This window comes from Zea mays, chromosome 9, assembly GCF_902167145.1.
Source record: "Zea mays cultivar B73 chromosome 9, Zm-B73-REFERENCE-NAM-5.0, whole genome shotgun sequence".
NCBI lineage: Eukaryota > Viridiplantae > Streptophyta > Magnoliopsida > Poales > Poaceae > Zea > Zea mays.
This window is the reverse complement of record NC_050104.1, coordinates 48,357,931-48,373,385: the sequence shown is the minus strand read 5'-3', so window position 1 is coordinate 48,373,385 and position 15,455 is coordinate 48,357,931.

The following is a 15,455-nucleotide window of genomic DNA, read 5'->3' as shown; positions in this document are numbered from 1 at the left end:
AATATCACAAAAAGACATTCCAAAAAGTAAAGGTGTCTGGACCACAGACTGAAATATCACAAAAAGACATTCCAAACAAAATAGCAGATACTGACATCCCATAATACCATATGGAGTATGAAACATATTTGTCTTCCCTGTGTTGCTAACACGACATTGGCTTGCAGGTAGTCTTCTCGTACTCAAGGGATGCCAACACGACCTCTGCAAGAAAAAGAACATGTGCAACTTCATATTGCTTGGGAATATGGCAATACTATTACTATATGGATATGCTGGAGGATACTTTGGAAAGTAACATGCATGAAAGGTAAACAAGAAGTAGGCCTTGAAGGAAACCTATGTAGGCTTGCAAACTGGGACATGTCATTCTTCTTCAAGAAGACCGCTAACATATGGATATTTTTACAGTTCAGAGTTCAGAGAAAAAAGTATGTTAACAATTCAGATAATGTAGGGAGTTTACACTCTAGTAGTGCTTGTCAGTGATGTTGTACCCTCCCTTATATTTCCTCAGTCCTTCAAGAGGATCAACTTTGAACTTTCATCGTTCTTCTTGAGAGCACGTTCTCTGACTCGTTTCCCATCTGGCCATCTCTAACAAATCCCTACGCACTACTCACACAAGCAACAAAGATCAGATGCCATATTCACATATACCCCCGTTAAGAAAAATGTAAAATAGGGTTGTACAAACAACACAAAAGAATGGTGCAGTACAGACAAACATAACAATCTGAATGAGCATGAGGGTTTATGAAAAGTATCTAAAGTTCTTGTCCTCCTCGCTTAATTAGGAGACTGTATATATGAATCCGAGACCAATAGCCTGTCGGATTTGAGAAAATCTCCCAAACCTAATTAAGTCACGATTTAGCAGAAAGGGGGTGGAAATCCAACCAAGAAACGGACCTGTACGGTTGTGCCAACCCGAGAGCTTATCTAGCCAGCGCTGCAGAAAAAAAAGACCAAAAGAGCTTACCTCGCCGCCGCTGTAGATCCTTTAGGAGACATTGGCTCAATCCATAGAGAGATCGCGCCGAGTTTTTGGATCGGCGGGGGAGAGGCGACCCCGGTATTCCATAGAGAGATCGGTCACGGGGGAGAGGCCGAGGAGGACACCGCGACATGGGAGTGGATCGCGCTGATCTGCGCGCCGAGGAGGAGATCCGCGCCGCAACACGAGAGGGGATCGCGCGGATGGGTGGGGGACTGGATCGCGCCGATGGAGACCAGAATCTCGCGATGCGGGACATACCCGCATGTGAGGGCACAGCAGGGGCCTAGAAGGTGGGGGGAGGAGGGTGGGGTGGATCCTCGGCCACCTAGATCTGCGTGCGCCATCGACGGCGCGGGGAGGAGGGTCGCGCGCCATTGACGGCGTGGGGAGGAGGGTGGGGATGTGAGATTTGGGGGCGCAGGGGCGCGACTGCGCTGGTGGAGGCCGGAGGTGCCAGGGCGGGGGCGCGGTGGATCCGAGGATGGCGGGGGGCAAGGGCGGGCGGTGGGGAGGATGGCGGGGGTCGCGGGCGGTGGGGACGATGGCGGGGGTCATGCGGGCGGTGGGGAGGATGGCGGGGGTCGCACAGGCGTTGATCGCCGAGGCAGAACCGTGCGCCATATACCGTTGTGGACGCCTACAATAGGCTCTTAAGGAGTAGTAGTGAATGAGCATGAGGGTTTATGAAAAGTATCTAAAGTTCTTGTCCTCCTCGCTTAATTAGGAGACTGTATATATGAATCCGAGACCAATAGCCTGTCGGATTTGAGAAAATCTCCCAAACCTAATTAAGTCACGATTTAGCAGAAAGGGGGTGGAAATCCAACCAAGAAACGGACCTGTACGGCTGTGCCAACCCGAGAGCTTATCTCGCCAGCGCTGCAGAAAAAAAAGACCAAAAGAGCTTACCTCGCCGCCGCTGTAGATCCTTTAGGAGACATTGGCTCAATCCATAGAGAGATCGCGCCGAGTTTTTGGATCGGCGGGGGAGAGGCGACCCCGGTATTCCATAGAGAGATCGGTCACGGGGGAGAGGCCGAGGAGGACACCGCGACATGGGAGTGGATCGCGCTGATCTGCGCGCCGAGGAGGAGATCCGCGCCGCAACACGAGAGGGGATCGCGCGGATGGGTGGGGGACTGGATCGCGCCGATGGAGACCGGAATCTCGCGATGCGGGACATACCCGCATGTGAGGGCACAGCAGGGGCCTAGAAGGTGGGGGAGGAGGGTGGGGTGGATCCTCGGCCACCTAGATCTGTGTGCGCCATCGACGGCGTGGGGAGGAGGGTCGCGCGCCATTGACGGCGTGGGGAGGAGGGTGGGGATGTGAGATTTGGGGGCGCAGGGGCGCGACTGCGCTGGTGGAGGCCGGAGGTGCCAGGGCGGGGGCGCGGTGGATCCGAGGATGGCGGGGGGCAAGGGCGGGCGGTGGGGAGGATGGCGGGGGTCGCGGGCGGTGGGGAGGATGGCGGGGGTCACGCGGGCGGTGGGGAGGATGGCGGGGGTCGCACAGGCGTTGATCGCCGAGGCAGAACCGTGCGCCATATACCGTTGTGGACGCCTACAATAGGCTCTTAAGGAGTAGTAGGGATTGACTTAGCTGACCCATTTTTAGAACTTGAGGCATGATCCTAGATTGATAGCAATATCATAGTAACTCCTCTTTAATCTCTTGACAGTAAAGAACATCACATTCTCTTATGCATAGAGAAGGGCCCAATTTAATAAATACTATACATAACAGTATGGAATCTGTTAGTATTAATAGCAAGTAGTGTCAAGAAACAAGAATCAGAGAGTCTGCTGCAGTCCAATGCATCAATATTATTGATATGTCATGCTAAATTTCTTCAACACCAAGTACCCTTTCTCAACGTTTTGCCATATGGAGCTTCCTTAAACCTTTTTTATTCCTGATGTGAAAGATGCCACAAACATAATGTGTGGCTTGAAATTAAGTTCCACAGAACCAATATGTAGCCTGTTTTGCTAGGCTACATATGGAATGGATATTAAAAACTCCAAGGCACATTGCAGGGTCCTCTGTTGCACTTAATCCATGCAGACTTGGTCAGTAGTCTAATTAGATGCAGCAGTGCAACACAATGTTGCTCGTGTGAGGAATTACAAACTCATCTGAGGAGGTTGCAAAATATATTGTGAAATGCATCACTGAAACTCAGGATAAAGCAAGATGGGACTGGGAGCAAACTGTGGTTTTCTCTATGAGATCAACTTATAAACACCTATGTAGGAATGAGTTTGGATTAAGCTTCAAGAATATCTGGAAAGCTAAGATTCCCTTGAAGGTCAAAATTTTTATGTGGCTTACCCTTCAGGAAGCCATCTTGACAATCAAACGAGAATCAAACGAGAAGCTGGAAAGCAAATGTTGCTTGTGCTTTTTGCACAAAATAGGAAAGTGTGAATAATCTCTTTTTAGTTGTACTACTGCCAAATTTGATTGGAGTTTGATTGCCTTCGCGATAGGGGCTAACTCTTGACCTAGATCTTTTGACCAATACTGGATTGGATTAAATTCAAGTTACCGAATGGTAACCCAGTGTATGCTATGGGTCTCGCTGCTATATGTTGACCCATCTCGAGTACTAGGAACATATTGTTTTGACAAAAAGAGGATTAAGTGTTGAATTAATGTGGGTCTATCCTAAATTAATATTCAATAATAGTCAATCATAAAGTCCACTTTAATACTACGGTGTACTAGTACTTTAGTATAATACCGGAAGTTCAAGCGACAAATCAATCAACTTAAATAGGTGGACCATTGGTGCATGTATTAAGAAGTTGAGAAAAAGATGAAGGACTGTCACGCGCGCTGTTGGTCGGGCCGTGGCTGTGATAGATCGGACCTTGGTTCGAATATTCCTTCTTAACGGTTGCACATTTTGTCTGGAGTGATGACCGTCCATTACTGTCGTCCGTAACTGGTCGTTTCCTATGTTATGACTAGTAACGGACGGGTTGTAATGGTTGTCAGCTAGTAACGGATGTCACTGATGGCGTCAGTTTCTAGCTAGCTATAACGGTAGCTTTGTTGGCGATCGTTACTGTCCGTTCGCCTCCCTCTCCCCGTGTATATATACGGAGGAGGTGACGCTGCTCCTGGTTACAACACGTACGGACACTCTCAGACGCGTTGCACACAGACATTCCCGTCCCACCTTCTGTGAGCATAGAGAGTGTGGGAGAGCAGGCCTCCGAAACCGCTGTCCGCAGAGCTACACTTGCATGGGTGTGCGAGCGATTAGGTTTTTGGGGAGCGTATTTGCGACTGCTCGCTTCGTCCGCTCGACCAACGCTGATCAGGTTCCTCGTCGTCGGCGCCGTTCGAGGAACTGCACTGCGTACATCTGCCTGCATCGACTGCGTACGACTACATCGAACATACATATAAGATGTCTCGTGTGAATAGAGCCACTAATGTCTTGAGCATCGTTCCTCCGCAGGGTACATTTTGTTCTAAATAAGTGTGCATATTTTACTGTTGTTTACTGCTTATGTGAGTAGTGATACACACATGCACATACATATCGTCACATACATCACGCTGGTTTTCTGGATTAAATTAAAACTAAAAATGTCTATTTCTCTAACAATCCAAAACCCTGATATTAGACATTTTCTGTTAATGGTTTTGATGCTGCGTTAAAACCAAGTGCACCTTTTGATGGGACATTTTACAACAGATGGCGTAGTGAGATGATACTGTTGTTGACTACAATGGACTGCTATCACGCCGCATAGGGGAAACCCGAATAGTTCCCTCCTGAAGAGGAGAGAATGTTCGACGTTGCCGATAACCTGTTTTGAGGCGTCGTGGATGGCGCTTTTGCTAACAAGTATGTTGATTTTTATCTAACGTGCACATCTACAAAGAGTTATGGGATGCATTAGATGAGAAGCTTGGTGTTTCTGATGCTGGTAGTGAGTTGTACATCATGGAGCAGCTGTTTGACTACAAGATGATGGAAAACCGTACTGTAGTTGAACAAGCTCATGAAATATAGGCACTGGCTAAGGAACTCGAATAGTTCTCATGTGTTTTGCCTGACAAGTTTGTGGCTGGTGGTATTATCGCTAAGCTGCCACCTTCTTGGACGGATTTTACTACCACTCTAAAACATAAGAGACAATAGTTTAGCTTGGCTAATCTTATTGGTTCTCTTGATGTGGAGGAGAGGGCGAGAGCAAAAGATACTCATGGAAAAGGAGCTGAGACTTCTAGTTCCAATATGGTACAAAAGAACTCCAATGTGTCACTTAATAATAAAAGGAAGAACAAGCAACATAATGCCACGAATCCCAAGTAGGCAGCCTCGTTTAAAAAGAAGAACAAAGGAGCTGGTTGCTTTGTTTGCGGGAGTACTGATCACTGGGCAAGCGTTTGTCTAGACCGCAAATTTAAGCAAGAGAAAAAACTGGCTCAAGAGAAGAAAACAATAAACATGTTTGTTAGCGAGACCACAGAAGGAACATTGGGGTATGGTAATCTTTTACCTACTGTTCTTTCAGTGTATCAATCCCTTGAGTTGTGGGCTGACACTGGTGCTAACATTCATGTGTGTGCTGATATTTCTTTGTTTTCTTCTTATCAGTGCAAAGGGACTGGAGCCTTGCTGACGGGGAACGGATCACATGCACGTGTTCTTTATGTTGGTACAGTCATTATGAAGTTTACTTCAGGAAAGACGGTGCTATTGAAGAACGTGCAGCATGTCCCCTCCATCAAAAAGAATCTTGTTAGTGTCTCACTTTTATGTCGAGATGGCTATAACTTGTGTTCGAATCTAATAAATGTATACTATCAAAGTATGGGACATTTGTTGGAAAAGGCTATGACACTGGAGGCTTGTTCCGCTTATCTTTGCATGATATGTGTAATAAGTCTGTGAACAATGTGATTTCGAACGAGTCGTATATTTAGCATTCACAACTTTGTCACATCAATTTTGGTTGTGTCGCAATTAGCAAATTTAAATTTAATTCCGAAATTTGATTTAGTAAAAGCTATAAGTGTCAGGTGTGCGTGCCATCTAAGCAACCTCGTAAGCCTCATAAGGCTGCGAAGGCGAGGAACTTGGCACCACTAGACTTAATACATTTCCATTTATGTGAGATGAACGGAATATTAACTAAAGGAGGCAAACAATATTTTATTACTTTTATCGATGATTCTACTAGATTTTTTTATGTATATCTCTTAAAATCAAAAGACGAAGCTTTGTATTATTTTAAGACCTACAAAGCTGAAGCTGAAAATCAACTCGAGAGGAAAATTGAACGGTTAAGGTCTGATCGCGGTGGAGAATATTTTTCAGGTGTTTTTTTAGATTTTTGTGTGGAACATAGTATTATTAATGAGAGGACACTGCCATACTCACCACAATCCAATAGGGTTGCTGAAAGAAATAACCGTACTTTAACTGATTTGGTTAACGCCATGTTAGAAACTTCGGGACTACCTAAGAAATGGTGGGGTGATGTGATCTTGACGACATGTCATGTCCTGAATAAAGTTTCCACAAAAACAAAGAAATCACAACATTCGAGGAATGGGAAAAGAGAAAATTAAATATCTCCTATTTGCGCATGTAAAGCCCAAATTTAGTAGAAGGAAAATAAATAAATAAATAAATAATTATATTTATGATAGTGTTTTGAGAATTGTTGAAACCCTTGGAAATTCATTTGGTTTCTTTCTTTTCATAATCAATTAATGGTACTAAATTAGTTAAGTAACTAATAAATAAATAAAGAAAAGTGCATCTCTTGCTGATGACTTTGTTGTGAGGTACTTTATTGAACACATAAATTTGATCTCAAATTATAAATGAAAATATAAAATATAAAATGAGTAAAAAGAGAGGAAATGATAATAAATTCATTATTTCTCCCATAATTGAATAATAGGAAGGAAGACAAATAAAAATATTGCAAATAGTAGTATTTATATTCATATTAGGATTATGTTGGATATTGGAAATCTGAAATTCAAAACAAAAATTTGAATTTGGCTTGAACATTTAAAATTGGAATTTGAAAATAAAATAGAAAAGAAAGGGAGAAACTCGTCTTTGTACTTGGGCCAATTCTCCCTCTGCTCGGCCCAAAAGGAAGCTTGCTCGCGTGGCCCAGCCTGACCGTGATGCGGATATTGCCCGTGTGGGGCTGCATGTGGGTCCCGCTCGTCAGCCAAATCATGCGCACAAATAACAGACTCTAGGAATGACTGATGGGTCCCTGCGTGCAGTGACTGCACTTCTCTGCGCGCGGCTTCTAGTGTCGCTTACATGTGGGCCCCTCTGGTAAACTATGTCTTCTCCGCCGAAACGGACTCACGCGCAGCAACAGACTCGCCGAGATCCACGCGCTCGTGGCGCAACAGAATCGCGGTGGATCGTGGGCTGTTTACATCCGCTCGGGCATTCTTCAATGGGAGTATAAAGGGTAGCCGCGACCTTCCTCTCGACCATCCCAATCGACGTCCGTGCAAATGGCGCAGAAAGCCATCGCCGCGTGAAATAGAGTGCAGCTGCCATCGTCGCTCCCTACTTCGACACCCTTTGGAGACCTAGGAGCAAACGGGGAGGGTCGCCGTGAGAGCGGGTTTGCGCACGTGGGCTCCTCGGACGAAGAACACCATTGGGCTCGCCCGTGTCCGTCGTCGGTGCTATACGGACGCCAGCGATCCGCGCCATGCCATGATCGACCGCCGCTTTGGGCCGCCTGTGGCGGAACTGCCCGAATTATTCCAACTTAAGTGTCTAAGTCCCGCCTTAGAGGCTAGACCACACTTAAATGAGAATAACCCGTCAATCCCTCGGATCTAGTCCGACAAGGCCACTGACAGGATCAAGTACCACAATCTCACTCGATGGTGAGTCATAGAGCAAATACAATAAAGTATAAAACCATGCATGTAAGAGTATTAAATTATTACATCACCATCGGAGTTTTGCAAAAGTAGTCATCATTGTTCGAAGTGCAGCGGAATAAAACTAACGGTAAATAAACAGAGAGATGGGGAAGCCTGTCCCATCACTCCTCATGCTCCTCCTCAGCCGAGGTAGGGTCCCACTCGACAGTCCAACCCGGTGGCAAGATGGACGGCCAAGTCACTCCAGCAACCATGTCCTCCAGAGAACCTGTAAAAATTATGCCACAAGAAAGGCTGAGTATACTAATACTCAGCTAGACTTACCCGGTGTGAGGAGTCTACTCCTCTACCTCTAGACATGCAGCTGTTTGGCTGTGGGGTTGGGTTGCCAAAAGCACTAGCTGAGTTTCTAAGTCAAGTTTTAACTTTGCCAATTTAAGTGTGACTCTCTTAAGGCTAAATGTGTACTATCTATTCATACATAGTAGCAAACATTTTTAGCAATCAACATCTTATATCAACTCATCATATTTCCACTTGTTACTCAATGCAGTACAATGGATCAAGCAGTCTCATTAGCTGCGAGAAGCAGACGATTCGAATCGAGTTTTATCCTTGCAAGGTAAACCTAAACACACGACATGGCGAGGCACTCCGTCCCCACACACATCAACCATCCCCATCGATCCCCTGGCAACAGATCAGGGCTCACCGCCTTGGCGTACAATGCCTCACTGACCCCGACTGCCGTCGTGCAGTGACCGCACTTGTACCCACCATAACCGGAATGGGAGACCACGTCTCAGGTCACGTGAGGGGTAAAGTCTGCGGGCAGGTTCACTCAAGTACTAGGCTTACCGATTTACCATATTTCTCGGTATGTGTTTAGTACATTCAAACACTTGACACAGGTATCCGCACGTTAATCCTTATTCCCATTTCATCTCGTAGACAACCAATCCCCATGGATTGTTGTCCCCAGACTAGCATCATTATTATATGGAAGTGGGTACAACCAATTTCCTGACCTCGCGCGAGTGCTAGATAAATCACTCGACTTCTACCGAGATCCTAATTAATAAAGCATCTACTCGACCTAGCATACTAGTATTCATCTCAACAGGATTCCTGAGATCATGCAACTAGGGTTTCAAACAACTCCTACACCTAAGTGCACAATCAATCCTACAATCATTAAGTATATTAAAATAGCATAAATAACAGGTTATGCATAAACCGGGGCTTGCCTTCCAAGGCTGTGGGAGGCAGATCCTCTGGTGCAGGCTCGGGTGCTGGATCCGGGGCTACCTCCTGAGCAGCTCCTTGCTCCGGCACGAGGACGTACTCTCCGTCAGCGAGGTTACAGTCTATCGAAAGGCAATGAATATGTATGTCATGATTATGCAGGATTTAATAACATTATGCTAAAGGAAGAAAAACTAAGTTACTGGGTAACTTGGGGTTTTCTTGGTCATACGGGGCTTTTAGTGGTTTAGGCTTATCACTCTAGGTTTAGGTTTTTGTTAAGGATAAGCATATATGATTGGTATTTCCTTATTATAATTTAGTGAACAATTTACAAGGGTTTTAGGATGACACCATTTCCCATTATTCATTTTTCTTTCTTTATTTTCTATTTATGAATTCTAGTGTAGGTTTTAACTACAACATTGATTTAACTTTTTCCAAAAATTTTGTAAAAAATACAGTGGCTTGCCTTTGGTCAATATAGCTTATCCTAGGACTTTGAGGTTCAATTGAAAAAGGCTATGCTCTAGACAAAAAATAACAAGAGTGGTGTAAATGGGCCACTTTGCACTACAACTCTTAATTAGGGGTGGGTTATGTCCTAAAGGTTATTTTTGTTGGTATCTAATAGTAATAATAAGCTTCTGTGCCAAAGATCACAGAAAGCTAAGGGGTGGTTATTTAGTTATGATTTTCTAAAGTTTAATGCCAAAAAGGCACTTTCTACTACATAGTTATTTGAAAAATGTCAAACAACAGATTTCATATTTTCCTAAGTTCTTAATAACAAAACATTAACTATCCCAAGGGCTGGGGTGTTTTCACCTTGGGGTTATTTTTGTAGGGTTTTTCTAAGTTTTCCTTGTTTTCTTAAAATAAAAGGTATCCTATTTATTTTATACTAAACCAGGGTATCATAGATTTTTCTAGTGAACTACTTTAATTAAGTACCCTTAACAAAAATAGGAGTACCCCCTGGTTCATTATTTAAATCACCTTTTCTATTTTTCTTAACCTTAAGCACATTGTAAAATAAATGGCAAAAACTAACTTAATGGGGTGGACAGAGAAGTTTAGCATTTTTAAACAGGTCAGTAGGTGGACATAAACTTCTCCAAATTTTTCTAACCCTAGTCAAATAGTGCAACTATTTTTCTTCCTATTATTTAGCTTTTGGCCAAAACAATAATTAAATCAGAGCCCTAAAGTTTTCTGTAGTACATCAGGGTTTTATATTTTTCCTAAGTAGTTTACATTATTTAAAGTCTGACAAAATTGGTTTGACTAAATTTGGATGAATAAAACAGAAGTTATGGATTATTCAAGTTCTGTCAAAATTTAAATCAGATTTAAATAAAGGTTTCCTGGAAAACTACTTTGCACCGAGGACCCTGGGTTTAATCCAAATCAACCCACTCAAATCTACCCCTGCGCCACTATTCCCCTGAGTCACTGACAGTTCAGAAATCCCCCTGACCTTTCCTTCTTCTTCCCCGAGGTCCTTCCCCTAATGTAAACAGTACCCGCGGGAAAGAAAAGGGCGGCGCGGCTTACCGGCGGCGAGAGAGGTCCGGCGAGGGGCAGGGTTGGCTCGGGGAGGCTCCGACGGTCACAACGATGTACGACTCGACGGCGAGGATGGCCGGAATCGCTCGGTCCACGTGCGCAGGCGGGTGTCCTCGTCGGCGGCGGGTGTGCCGGCCAAAACACGACGATCTAGTTCAATCCAATGGCACGGTGAGCTTCACGAGGTGATGTAGAGGCTATCTGTGCATTGAATCGAAAAATGGCACAGTAGCTTACCCGGTCTACGTTCGCCGGCGGTCGGAGGGAGTTCGGCGACCGTGGACTAGCCTCTCCGGCGAAGTAGACTTCGATTCCTCGCTCGGGGAGCTTCACCGAGGTGTGCTCAGTCCTCTCCGAGGGTCGGACGGGGCTGGGAAGGGCTTGGTTGGCCGGTCTACGGTGGCAGGGGCTCGGGTGGCCGCGAACACGCCGTGCACGGGCAAACGCCGGTGAGTTTGAACTCCGGTGAGGTTGAGCATGCGGGGAAGGGTATGGTCGACGCCTGAGTGGGCTTTATAGGCGCGGGCGCACACGGGGGACACTGGCGCGGCTCGGCGCGGCGCGGGGTCGGGCGCGGGCGTGCTCTGGCGTGCGCAGAGCGCGTCGAACACGTGGAGGTTTTCTTCTGCCCGTGTTCCACAGCTCGCCCAAGTCGCAAGCGTGCGAATCTTGGCAAAAATCCGACGCGAGTCTTTTCCTGGCACCTAGGGTTGTCTCTCATCCGTGAGTCGCCATGGCAGATATGCCCTAGGTAGGGAGATCTTTAGACGCCAAATCAGGTATGTCTCCCTGCCCACCTCGCGACAAAAACGATGCCAAGGCATGTCAAACGTCAAGGGCTCGGTGTCAACTTTTTCCAAGGGGTGCATTAGGTGGTATGCCACATTTTTGGTATAGAACTTAGGTGGTTTTGGTGCCATCTTCAAGGTGAACACGGTGGATCTTTAATTTAGGTGTAGTTTTTGACTTAGAGAGAATTAGAGAGCTCTAGCTCTCTCTCTACTTAGGGATTGGATTTGGGGTTTCTTAAGGGGTCTTTTAGCAATTCTTCCTCTCGATAATTGTAGGTTAATAAGTTACTTAACTTTGTGCCAAAGGTTTGGTCATGACTTGCACCTTTGCTTAAACTCTCCCCTTTAACCAAGGTGCTTAGAAGATAGGATTCAAGAGAGGTTTAGGGTTTACTCCCCCCTTGTCCAAAGTGATAAGTGCACACAACTTGGGTAATGCTTTTGGTCATCCACATCTCTTGGTTAAAACCTAGCTTCCAAGGCCCTTACACTTTTGCTCCTTAAGTTTCTTCCACATGTGATCATAGTCATTAGTGCATAGGTGTGCCCTAGTCATGGTAACACTTGAGGTGTTACACCGCCGCCCCGACCTCGAAATCTTGTGGGGGATGATGGTCAGGGCACCAGGAACCTGGTCATGGTCCTCTCGAGCATTGAAGGTCACCGGAACGACGGGGGTTCCTCACTGGAGTCGTCCATACACCGCACTGTCACTGTTTACCGTGGGCCGAGTTCTCCACTGCACCATAGCAGGTGAGTAGTACTCCTCTAGTTTTGCCTTGTCCTCTGCCATGTTCTGCACTAGTCTGTGTGACATTCTGCACTAGTCTGCATGAATGATTTGGGCTGGGGAATACTCTATCAGTGCGCCAAATCGCTGTTCACCGGCGAGGTCCGGCCGCCAGATTTCGTGGCGCCGCCGGGTGTGTGTCCTGGTGAGGAAGAGAGCGTGGGAACCGTTGGATTGTTATTTAACGATCTTGATTTGATCTCTAGCGTACCCTTTCGGACGAGATCTTGATCGTTGATCTGCTAATCGGACGGGTTAGGTTTGGTCTCATTTCATAAAATCTTGAACATAGGATTGGGATCGTGTGGTCTCAGTTGCTTATCGGTTCGAGATTTAATCGTGGGCATCGGATCTTGATCCTGCGGCCCTTATGCACTGATACCCCTTCGCCGAGGCTTATTTGCAAAAGACACCCCGCGGAATTTAATAACTAACCCCCCATCCATAGTATTATAAGAATAAAACAATTGAGTCCTGTTTTTAGCAGTCGGGCCCCTGATCTCTTAGAAAATTTTGTGCCCAATCTAGGATCCTTAGGAAATTCAAAAATTAATATAGAAAAGGGATTTTTAGTATAAAAATAAATCCAAAGACTTGTTTAATTCATATTTAATTTATTTTAATTTCCTTTTGATCCATTTCAGTTGCAATAAATTCATGATAATATTGTTTATTATCTAGTAACCTTATTTTAGTATGAAACATATGGTTAAATATAAGCGCTTGATTTGTTTTGTATGTACCACTTAAAACTTCAGAAATTCATAACTCTTACACCTTAGCCTTGTAGTAATATTTACTACACAATAGCAACATTAATTATACAATATCACGTACTTCTATAATTAAGTTACTAATTGGATTAATCTATGTTTGTTGGATTAGCTTTTCTAATACTAATATAGTACTATTGTTGGGATGAAGGCGAACACGCCACCCTTCGCTCGACGACTTTCACCATGCGTTGCACAGATGAAGACTGCATCCGCAAGACCCGCTGGATAGACCAGGGCGCTGACCAGACGAAGGCCTATTTGACCCCCTTCGCTACGACGAGACAAGACGAAGGCCCCGCCGAAGACCACAGGACCTCCCACTCCCTCACCATGAAGAGAGGCCCATGTATGGTTTGGCTTACAAAGCTGGGCCCCGTGTGGGCATACCGTGTCTGTAATAAAGTATACCATAATGACTGTCTGTAACCTCCCCTCGTTGAAATATTCTGGGAATAAACCAGGTACTCGAGGGTCTAAATGTTTTTGATAGGGATAGGCAATCCCTCGAGTACCTATAAATACCCTCGTACTGTGCCCAAGCACAGGGAGATTAACGTGGCTTTTGACATCCCGTGTTAGCATCACAAACTCTCTCCCTAATTTCCTATTGGATCAACTTGTCTTGGAGGGCAGGTTCCAACATTTGGCGCCCACCGTTCGTGCGACGAAAAAACAACCCGCGATGGCCCCCAAGAGAGCAACTTCAAAGGCTGCCACATCCATTAACGACACAGCGAAGGCAGCACTCCTGGCGGAGAAGAAAGGCAAAGCCCTTGCGAACACCACCCCCTAAGAGGCCTTCGAAGATGACACTGTCAACAGCAAGAGACAACGCCAGGATCACCCCACCCCCGATGGCACTGTGCGCACCTACAGTTCCGAGGGCGCACCACAAGCACCACCACCAGGCTTCGCTCCACTAGAGGGCAAAGAGACCATAGAGGACGGAGAAGTCATCGGCATCTCGACCGAAGACCAGCTAAAGCTACGAGCTTTGCGCATAAAAAACAACCTGCTGCAGAAGCAGAAAGAAATCCTCGAAGCCAAGCGCCAACGAGTCACCATGCAAGCCAAAGTGCGTCAGATGATACAAGATGAGGAGCAGAGAGCTCGGGAGCTAGAATAAGAGATCACGCTCATGCAAGGCGAAGGCCTATACAACCTGCAACGTGGACCCCTCGCACCGCTAGTGCCTCTCTAGCAACACACTCAAGCATGAGACCCATTCCAATCACAGCGCATACCCTTCATTCCACCAGCTGCCGCTTTCTAGGGGATCAACTATCTCGACGAGCGAAGTCCTCTAGCTTCGCAGCTCCAAGCATCACCCTGGCCCGCCAACTTCAAGGCCGGTACCTACCCCAAATACAACGGCAGCACTGACCCGGCTCAGTACATCATGAGCTACCAAGTCGCCGTTGCATCGTCCGGAGGGGACGATGCCACTAAGGCTAAGTCCTTCATCATCGCACTTGAAGGCCCGGCCTTGACTCCGTATACTAGGTTACCGCCACTGTCCATCGAGTCCTGGAAAGGGCTTCGCGACAAATTCCTACTCAACTTCTATGGGTACCGACCCGACACAGACGCCCTAGCCGAGTTATCCCTCTGCATGCAGCAGGAAAAGGAAACCCTTCGCGAATATTACAGAAAATTCCTGACGCTCAAATCGCAATTGCCATCAGTTGACGATCACATAGCGATCCACTATGCCATTAGTGGTTTTCGGGCAGGCGTCCTGTACAGTCATTGCATCAAGGATCCGCCCAAGAACCTACAGGAGTTATACCAACTGTTTGAGAAGTATGCTAGGTCTGAGGAGCTCCATCAACGCAAGGTTGAATCTCAGAGGAAGCCCAAGGACCCTCCGCAGTCTAGCAGAACTTGGACCCGACCGGCGCAGTCAGACTCCGGTAGGGACAATCGCAATCATCTACAGGTACACACCATAGCCAATCAGCACCCAGTCGGAGAGCCCACCCATCGTCAGGAATACCCCCCTCAAGGCCGCGGCAGCGGCACAAGAGGAAGAGGTCGAGGACGGACATAGTAGCCGCAAAGATTCTATTGCTTGTTTCACGGCGAAGACTGCGCACATCCAACAAGGGATTGTCTGGAGACTAAGGCAACCAAGGACAAAATGTCCAGAGCTCAACCAGCCGACAACCAGCGGGTCGTCGCACACACTTACCACCACCAACAGCCCTACCATAATGAGCAAATCCAACATCAACCCAATCATGCTTACCAGCACCATCAAGAGGTGCAGGTTCTACCACCATCGCCTCCGCACCACCCAAATCCTCCACAACACAACCACCCACCGCAAGCACCCAAACAAGAAGACTTCGCTAGCCACCATATCGCAGAGTCATCCACAT